Raw genomic sequence first — 10,142 nt, forward strand, 5'->3', positions numbered from 1 at the left:
CTAATCACTTGCGCTAGGATGTCGCGCGCAACTCATCCTGTTGCGCGCGACACCAGCTGCGGTAGAATGCTTGAAACCCTAAACCTAATCATTCTCTATAAATAAGAGCTAAAACGAGGCTTAAATAGACAGAAAAATAACCTAAAACTCTGGCGAAATACTTGTGAACTTGTATAACCTAGCCCCTCTTGTCCAAAACACTCACCCTTTTGATATTTTGTTACTACGGTTGAGGTTCCCCAACAAGGAGTCCATAAGTGTTCTAAACGGAGATCTAGCAAAGAGAAGTGGTAAATTCCCAAGCACTTAGTTAAATCACATTTATTTTATTGTTTAAAAGAACCTTAATTAATTAGTGTTGTTTGATCACCTTTAAAATAATTAATTAATCAATTCCACATAGTATCTTGCGTTAAATAAAGATTAGAATTGAATTAAATAATTGTTGGTTGATCACTTAAGCCAAGGAGATATTGTTTATTTTCTTGTCCTTTTAACGAATTTGTTTAAATAAGAATAACGACATTACGATGTAATTACTACGTGAATTAATATGTAATAAAATCAACTAACATAGTTTTAGGTATCACGTTGCATATATTGTTTAGTGATGAAATTGTAAAAAAGAAATAGCTAGTAGGGGCCGCACTTGGGCTAGGATAACGATTCCCCTCTAAAAGGAACGTTATTTTAGTACCCTCGCTCCCGAACTCATTTCTGGTTTATAGACCAATTTGGGCATGGGTAAACTTATGATTCGTGTTAATTATTCCATGAACTCTACATGGAAGAAAGACATGAACGAGGTTTATGAGTTTTTCCTAAAACTCATTGGCGACTCCCTACTTGTTTCTTACAAAAAAGCGTAATGATAGAATCAATTCTAATTCAAGGTCCCCCAAACAGTCAAGAATTCAAATCCTACTACACCCTAACAAGTGTGAAGTCCTAGACTTTTAAGTGGTCATGGGAATTTAAGGAGAGTACCCCTTACGATGGGATCACCCTTCTTACAGTGGCGACTCTATTGGGGACTTAGAGGCTACATAATAAATTCGTAGTTATGGTCCAAGGTTTCCAACACTAGGTTGCCTATGGGTTGTAACGAGAATTAACTTGGATAATCTCTAGTTAGAGAGCGAGACTTGAACGCATAATGTCTTCCTTTTACACAAGAGTAAAAACCAAACAAGCAACATTGCATCATGCATAAGCATAGCACACTTAAACCATTGGGGATTGGGTCATTGATTAGGGATCGCAAACACTAGGCTTCTATCCCGAAATCAATAACAATCATCCCACCCATATCTCCAACAAAATGTTAGAAGGGTGATGTCAGGAGTCAACACGTTAAGTTATTGATTTGTGCGTCGTTTCTTAAGATATGGTACCTTTGGACACCCAAGCCTTTTTGACCTTAGAACGACATTGCGTGAATCTTGACTTATGGCATGCTTACGTGATTATGTGACTATATGAAACGTGTTAGGATAGTCTTCTTTTTCTTTTTTTAGTTTGGTCTAGGTTCCCAATTACGAAGTTGTCTCTTCGTGATTTAGCGTCATATTCAAAGGATATCATAAAAAAATCAAATAAAAAAATTGAATAAAAAAAAAGAATGACAAAAAAAACACGCTCGAATTAAAAAAAATTCTACAAGCAGGTGGCGTGCGCAACTCAGTAAGTTGTACGACCCCTCCCAGCGCAAGTGATATCGTTGCGCGCGCCCATTGTACGAGTCAATTTTAATTTCTTAAAAAACAAATTGACTCGTCCGAACAATATCTTCATTGAAGAATTTTTAAGGGTGATGTTATCCGTTTGAATACATTTTGCGTCTTTTCTTTTCTTTTTTCTTTTTAAACAAGCATATCGATTTACTTATCCTTTCGTACTCTTTTAGTGCCGGTTTCCGAGCTTGGGAAAGAGGACCCCCGGGCACTCGCATTTTACGTTTACCACCCAAAGATCAACCGCTTTCAAACCACTTTTCTTCGACAACTAAATCTAGTCTAAGCTAACAACAATGCCAACCATCAAAGAACTTCAACAAGAGATTCTTCGTTTGAGAGAGGAAAAGGCTCAAGAGGCCGAGGAGAGAAGAATTAAGAAAATAGAAAATGCTGACAAGAAAAATGCTGAAACCTTAGCCTTGCAAGAAAAGATGGAACAAATATCAATAAAAGAAAAGTCGTTGGAGAAGCTAGTTCTTCGTTTTACAATGGGGAACAAGTACTTTGATGCCAAAAAGTTTGCTCCTCCCCTAGGACTTGCTTTACCGGAAAAGTTCGTAGCTATGGACTTGCCAATATTTAAGGTGACCAATAATCCACAAAATCATTTAATATGTTTTATTGGCACTATGGCACTAAAGGGGGTTGATCCTAAGCTTTATGCTTTGACTTTTTCTTTATCCCTAGACCCAACCGCGAGAGAGTGATACTATGCGTTAGATCCAAAATTCAAGGCAACATGGGAAGATGTAGTTTCAGACTTCATTACCCAATATGAGAATAACGTAGAGTTTAAGTCAACATTACGTGAACTCGAGATGCTTAAGCAAGACGACGATGAAGGTTTCCTTGCTTTCTATGGTAGATGGCGAGAAAAGGCGGCCCACCTTGCCCAAAGGCCTCCTGACCTCGAGTTTGTACAAAATTTCGTTGACAACTCTCATGAAAAGTACAACAAACATCTACGTTACCTTGGTCTAGACACTTTTCAAAAGGTCTATTTTGTGGCTGCTAGGATTGAAGATGATCTTGCTAAGGAAAAAGCAAACCAACCTCATCATCATCATCAACCTAAGAATAACTACAAGAAGGAGAATGATAATGCATCATACTTTATTAACGTATTTGCGACTTCCACGTAATACAATAACACAAATCGATATGATGATCCTAGAAAAAGATGGACAAAAGAAAGAAAATTTACTCCATTTCCTGTAAGATATAAAGAATTGTTAGAAAAATTAAATGAAAAAGGCTTACTAGCGCCACCAGGGCCAACACCACCCACTCCACCAGAAAGAAGATTTCCTCAATGGAATGGTAGTGCTTACTTTGCTTATCATAGAGGCCATGATATTGAACGTTGCTATGTTTTAAAGCACAAAATACAAGATTTAGTAGACGATGGGAGAATTCCCATGCCAAAACCTAACAATAATACATCCCCCTTAGGGGTGTTTCACATTAATGAGGACTATATGGGAAGTGATACGTTCAATCCTTTCGACTATATCACACCCATAGGAGAACCTCTATCCACAATACTCATAGGGGCAACTAATGAAGTATGTGGACTATAAGACGACGACTTTCAAGACATATATGTCTCTAAGTATGGCGTCGTCCCACCTCCATCTTGTTTACAAAATGAAACAAATGGAGCGCTTGATTGGGATCATTTGTTGGGGAAGTCGCAAGACTTATCAAATCTCATCTTGGATGAACAGTGGCATCAAGCACAACTCATGCAACATCTTGAAATGGAGGCATATCTAAAGACTCTAGAATAATGTTGGTATGTGAGTCCTACAACTAAACCAAATGAGATAGATCATTTAACTTTTGTAGACAATGGGTCAGCTGTAAACGTATGCCCATTACAAACAGCAAAATACCTAGGCCTAAATCAAGGAAAACGATTTTCAATCAACAACACAAAGCATTAGGGCCTATGACAATTCGAGAAGATCGGTTTGTGGAACTGTTAAGCTACCAATTACCACAGGCCCAATTCAAAAGATGGTTGAATTTCCATGTTATGGACATAAAACCTACATTTAACCTTTTACTTGGATGTCATTGGATACATGAGCTTGGTGCAATACCATCCTCACTTCATCTAATGATTAGGTTGAACTATCAAGGGCTTCCTATGACTATACATGCTTGTCCACTCAAAATAACAATAAATGATTAATCACTCTTAGAAATAAACCATGATAATGATGAAGAGGACATGTGGGGATTCCCCATGGAGCCAATCTTCACAATTTAAATGGAAGAAGACTTTGAAGAATCATTCAAGCTTGATGCATATTCCACTCGGATAGTAAACAACATCTTACTCAATAGTGGTTACTTTTCTAGGATGCCTTTGGGAATAGGAATGAAGAAATTTCTCATACTTCTGGTCCCAAAGAAAAGCTTTTTCTTTGGATTGGGATATAAACCAACCAAAGAAGAATTGGAGTCTCACGATGCAAAAAACAAAGCACGTAGAGACAATAATAAGAAAGGGATTATCACTTTACTTCCATCCTACCAACAAACCCTTAATGGACAATTTATTAGGGAGGGAGAAGATTACCCATGCTACGACTTTCCAAAACCTTTAGTTTTGGAAGGAATCAAGAAGCCTGGATTTGAAATATTTCATGATTGCTACTTCTTGGATGACGATCTTAGTATCGTTAAATCAAAACACCCAACTCTAGGGTGCTATGATGGGCAAGCATTTAACTTGCTATTTGGCTAGAACAAAATCATGTCCCTACAATGACCAATCAAAACCATTAAAGATGAAGCTTTTGACCCAACCTCGTTGATCACCCTTTCAAATGAAAATTTTAAGCATGGATGGAGGAAATCTTTCAAATGGACCAATCACAAAGGCGATAAGCTGAAAGTCGTCCCAGGCAAAGGGAAGATGTTTGAAGAATCGGATGATGAATCTATTATAGACTCTAGTGAAGCTGAAAATCTAGGCCTTGTACCCATTACAGAGTCTTTATTTTCTAGTTCTAAGGACGAAGATCCCAAAAAGGATTCTTCTCTTGATGTACTCTCTTTTAATTTTAAAATATGAGCTCTATTTCGAATTATATGCCTTCTCTTGAATCTTTCGAATGCTATAACAATTAATCTAATGAAGATGATAACATTAATAAATTGGTTGAACTAATGAATGAACGAGAACAAAAGAACCCTATCATTGAAGAAACTGAAATAGTTAATATAGGAACTAATGAAAATAAAAGAGAAGTCAAAATTGGCTTAAATCTTAATCCGGAAGAGCGATCAACCCTTATATCGACGCTTATAGAATTCGAAGACATGTTTGCTTGGTCATACAAGGACATGCCTTGAATAGATAGGGAAATTGTGGAACATACCATTCCCTTGAACCCTACCTCTAAACCAGTAAAACAAAAACTTCGACAAATGAAACCTGATGTCGCATTTAAAATAAAAGAAGAAGTACAAAAACATTTAGACGGAGTAGCAAAAATCGTCCCAGTCCCCAAAAAGGATGGACGAGTTCGCATGTGTGGGCGACTTTTGGGACCTTAATAAAGCTAGCCCTAAAGACGATTTTCCTCTACCACATATTGATATATTGGTAGATAACACGGCTAAACATGCGATGTTATCCTTTATGGATGGATACGCAGGGTACAACCAAATTTTAATAGCAAAAGAAGACGAAGAAAATATATGCTTTATTACCCCTTGGGGTACGTATTGCTACACAGTCATGCCATTCGGTTTAAAAAATGTAGGAGCTACGTACCAAAGAACGGCTACAACTCTCTTGCATGATATGATGCATAAAAAAATAGAAGTGTATGTGGATGATATGATCATGAAGTCCAAAGATAGAATGGGACATATAAAATCTTTACACAAATTTTTCACTCGCGTAAAAAAATACAAAATGCGATTGAATCCACAAAAATGCACCTTTGGAGTAACTTCTAGCAAGTTACTCGGATACGTAGTAAGCACACGTGGCATCGAGATTGATCCCTCTAAATAAAGGAAATTGTTGACATGCCTCCCCCTCAAATAGAAAAAGAAATCAGGGGATTTCTTGGCAAACTACAATACATTAGTCGATTTATCAACAACTTGACTATGACTTGTGAGCCAATATTTAAAAAACTGAAAAAAGAGGAGAAACATGAATGAGACGATCAATGCCAAAAGCCTTTGAGAAAATCAAAGATTATCTCAAAAGTCCGCCAATTTTATCACCACCAGTACCCAAACTACCTCTTAGGCTACACATTACAGTTACAGACACAACCACATGTGTCATGTTAGCACAAGAGGTAGAAAAAGTCGAGCGTGTAATATATTACATAAGTAAAAAAATTCATCCAATATGAAACAAAATATAGCACCTTGGAAAAGACAAGCCTAGCGTTAGTGTGGATAACCAAAAAATTACGACATTATATGTTACCACACACTACTCACGTGATTTCCCAACAAAATCCGATAAAGTATTTGTTTGAACAACCACCTATACAAGGAAGGATATCTATGTGGTTGGTGGTGATGGCCGAATTTGAGTTAAAATATATTCTTGAAAAATCAATGAAAGGGAAAGTAATTTCCGACTTTCTAGCACAACATCCAATTCAAACAAGTCGTGTATAAACTACTCATCTTCCGGATGAAGAGATTCTCATGACACAAGATAAAAAATGGGTAATGTCTTTTGACGGTGCGTCCAATCAAAAAGGATGTGGAGTAGGAGTGTTACACAAAGTCCAGAGGGAGCACATACTCCAATCTCTGTTAAATTAGACTTTGAGGTTACTAATAATGTCGTAGAATGTGAAGCGTGCATTATTGGATTAGAAGCAGCAACTAGCATTGGTGTGAAAAAATTAGAGGTATATGGAGACTCCGGATTGATTATAAATCATATACTAAAAAAATGGAAAATAAAGAACTCCACAATGATATTATACCAGGCACATCTACAGCAACTCATCGAACATTTTGAACATATTGATGTTAAATATCTCCCAAGGGATGATAATCAATTTGCCAATGTGCTAGAAAAATTAGCCTCAATGATTAACATTCCAAATCACTTAAATATGATGCCATTGTGCATTGATAGAAGAGAAGAACCAGCGTATTGCAACGCATTAGAGGAAATAAATGACATCGAAGGAGACAGCCCTTGGTATGATCATATCCTCCAATATATTACTCATGGCATATATCCCGAAAATACTTCATCGAAAGACCAACGAGCCTTACGAATAGTTGCGACCCAATATGGTCTAGTAAACGGTCAATTATGCAAAAAAAGACTTAATGGTCAAAGTTTATATGTATAGGCCAACCGGAAGCCACACGCCTTATAGAAAATACTCACAAAGGTGTTTGTGGACCTCACATGAATGGTAAAATTCTTTTAAAAATAATTTCACGACAAGGGTACTATTGGTCCACTACGGAACATGATTGCATATAATTATTAAAAAATGTTTAGAGTGCCAAATGTTCGCTAATTTACAACACCTTCACCATCCGTACCATCCGTACTATAATTGGAAAAGTTGATCCAATAGGAACAGGAGGGTACGAGTACGTATTAGTAGCCATCGATTGCTTCACTAAGTGGATTGAGGTTGCTTCTTACGTGAATATCACATCTAAACATGTTGCAAAGTTTCTCGAACAAAACATATTTTGTACATATGGAGTTCCACATGAACTAGTTAGTGATCAGGGATCTCAATTCAAAGCTGGAGTCGAGACCCTCATAACTCGTTATAAAGTAAAAAATCATCACTCATCCCCATAAAGACCTCAAATGAATGGAGCTATAGAGTCGGCAATAGAAATATAACAGTAATCATTAAGAAAATTGCAGAAAATTATAAAGACTGGCCGAATAAACTACACTTTGCATTATGGGGTTATAGAACGTCTATACAAACATCAATAGGAGTAACTCCATACTCCTTAGTTTTAGGAATGGACGTAGTTCAACCAATCGAGCTGGAAATACCAGCCCTACGCATCGTACTCGAAAGTAAGCTACCGGAAGCTGAATGGGTAAGACCGAGGTATGAAATGCTTTTATTCCTCGATGAACGACGATTAAGAGATTTGCATCATGTACAAGTCTACCAAAGGCGCATTGCGCGTCATTTCAATAAAAGAGTAAAACTCAGAAATATAAAAGAAGGTGACTTTGTACTAAAGGAGGTTAGGGGTCCACCAACCGATCCAAGATGGAAATTCAAACCTAATTGGATAGGTCCTTACTGCGTAATTGAATTCTTATTAGAAGGAGCCGTCAGATTAATGGATATTAGAGGAGATGAAATTCGCAAATTAATAAACATTGATCGACTTAAGAAATATTTCATATGAAATCTGAATAAACTCGTTCACTCATACAACAAATTTTAACTAGCATTCAATTGAAAGATTCTAAGTGTTATGCATTGTAGCGAATACCACAGTAAAAAAAATAACACTTAGGGGGGTAATTTAGAAATAATAAACCGTTGTAAGTGTTCAAAATTTTTCGAACATCATGAAAAAATCTTCACACTTTGGGGGGTAATAACACATAATTTAAATTTTTTTTCTCGAAACATTCGTAGCATAGGTGTCGCGCGCAACTGGAATAATTGCGCGCTAAAGTCCCGCGCAACAGATTTTGTTGCGCACGACAGGCTCACGCAACTACAGACGTTGCGCACGCCACATGATGACGAACTACGATTCCAAATTTTTTTTGGTTTGAATGAAGTTGCGATTACTACTTGCGGCAAAAGAGGGTGTTTCTTAAATATAACATATACTCGGAAAATAAATTTAAACTTTGATTTAATTCTTTTTAAACAAGGTTTGATTAATTTTTCATTTAATTTCTACCTAAGAGATTATAGAAAAATAAAAAAATATACATAATAAAAAAAACATTAGAACTACGCAAAAACCTGATTTCGTAATGCGAATACGTAGGCAATCTTTATGATTTGTTCATATCAAAATATAAAAATATAAAGCTCATTTTTATTTCATTCAAATTGCAAAGAAAAGAGAGACATTGTCAAACTAGATTGTAAACGAAAAAAAAAAACATAGTAGTGATTACACTTTATTCGAAATAAACTAATGATAAAATTGTGTAACACTTGCCATTAATTTTCAAGGTTATATAGGCTTAAAATTTTTCGTAAAAACGAAATACCCTCGAAAATAGCATTTCTGGTCGTTTTTTGGCTAAAAACCGAGCACTGCAAGGGTAAAACCATTTCCAGAACGCCTTTTCCACCCAAAATTCAATATTTTTGGGTTGAAATCTGGGTTCGGGGCTAAAGGTAGCTTAAATACGAGGTTATAATAGATAATACGAGCTACTAATCTAATTAGCAACTTAAACCAGAAAAATTAAGCCATAAAAATCACCTTGAAAAATATTATGATTTTAAAATAAACGAGCGTGGCTCCGATACCGCTGTTGGGGTTTGGTAAGTCCAACTTACCGCAAAAACGACCCTAACCCAAAGAACCACTCGCAATTAATAAAACCATAAAGCATAATTATAAAGCATAACAAATAAACATAAAGGATAGAATCGTAATGTACCTTTGACGCATGCTTCGCCCTCAAAGACGGGCTCTTACTTGAAAGCTTTAGCCCCGCTCACACGATAGCCTCCAACGGTATCCACCGACAAAGGACAAACACCGACTTTTAAGGTCCGCTGCCTTGGATTTAGCAAGGTCCGACCAAAACCCGAGTGATTAAATGAGTTCAAAGGTTTTCACAATGGTGATGCTTTTTTCAACTCTCACTCAAGTGATTTCCCAATACCCAAACTTGGGTATTTATAGGGAAAACAAGAGAGTGAAAAATCTCTCCCATCAATGTGGGAGAATTTGATTTTTCCATTTTATTTTAAAGCTAAAATAAAATAAATAATCAAACTAGTAATAAATCAACAAGTGGCAAGCTCATGAGAGAGGTTAGGTGAGTACCATTTTGAGGAGGGGGGGACCAAACTTGCTCCCCACTCCCTTTCCAAAAATCGCCACCTCATGCCTCAAGCTACCTCTCAAAATGCTCCACATGGCACCACACTTAGGCACCAAGGCTTCCAAAGGTGGGTGCCATGTGCGGCTGCCAGCAGGCCCTGCACAAGCGTGCGGGCTGCTTGGCACTACTAGCCTAGTACGCCCAGTACTTGCTTGTGCGGGATTCTTGGCGCTGCTGGCCTAGCACGCCCAGCACTGCTTGTGCGGCCTGCTTGCGCACTCGGCCTGCAAGCCGCGCATCAATGATGCGGGGTGCTAGTTAAGTGTCTTGCACCTTGCGCGCGTTGGCCCAGCACAGCTAGCCTGCTGTGCTGGCATTGGTACGGT

This window comes from Chenopodium quinoa, unplaced genomic scaffold (genome assembly GCF_001683475.1).
Source record: "Chenopodium quinoa cultivar QQ74 unplaced genomic scaffold, ASM168347v1, whole genome shotgun sequence".
Lineage (NCBI taxonomy): Eukaryota > Viridiplantae > Streptophyta > Magnoliopsida > Caryophyllales > Amaranthaceae > Chenopodium > Chenopodium quinoa.